Raw genomic sequence first — 859 nt, 5'->3', positions numbered from 1 at the left:
TAAGCTTGTTAACAAGTAGCCTGTATGCTACTGATGTTGTTGTCTATGTTCAGCAACGTAAATTCATTTTGCCCCCCCAAAAAATAAGTCGATGCCCCCCCTGTTAAACTTGTCTGGAGCTGGGGCTGGTGAATTATTGCGCCTATGGTGCAATAATATTATTGCACCATAGGCGGTGCAATAATATTTTTATGGGTTTTTTTCACAGGAATTAGCGCAAATATTAGCATTTCACTCCCCTTGACTAGTGCACTAGCACTAGCATAAGCACCAGCCTTTTACCTAAAGTTAGCTATTAGCTAATTTTCTTATTAATTAGACATGTTTAGTATACTGAATGGAGCAAGTAAAATTAAAACAACAAGGTACTGTTGCTCCACATGCTACTGCCAGCATTTAGGCTAACATTAACATATTAGCTAATTTTTGCTTATGCATTCATTTTAACATAATGGATGGTACATGTACAGCTTAGTCAACCTGCTTCTGCCTCTCCACAGGTTATTGACTATTTTGCAGCTTTCTTTAGCATTAATGCAAATTTTTAGCATCAGAACATTGGGTCAAAGCCAACAGGCACACTTTGGCATGCCCCTTAAAATTTCTGCAGGAATTTTCTATTATCAATTTGTTATTTAATTTGCTCTAAATTATTAGAGCAAACTGATGGAAGAAGCTGGAACACCAGAGAGAACCTGAAACAAACAACCAACCAAASGAGATGATTGTTGATTTAAGGAGGAACAGGATTAGATCAAAGCCTGTTTCCATCACAGGAGAAGAAGTTGAGGAATATAAACACCTCGGTGTTCATCTGGACACCGACTGGACTGGAGACGCAACAGTGAAGCGTCTATAG

Source organism: Poecilia reticulata, linkage group LG17, assembly GCF_000633615.1.
Source record: "Poecilia reticulata strain Guanapo linkage group LG17, Guppy_female_1.0+MT, whole genome shotgun sequence".
NCBI classification, from domain to species: domain Eukaryota; kingdom Metazoa; phylum Chordata; class Actinopteri; order Cyprinodontiformes; family Poeciliidae; genus Poecilia; species Poecilia reticulata.
The sequence above is the reverse complement of the archived record's forward strand: the minus strand, read 5'-3'. Positions refer to the sequence as shown.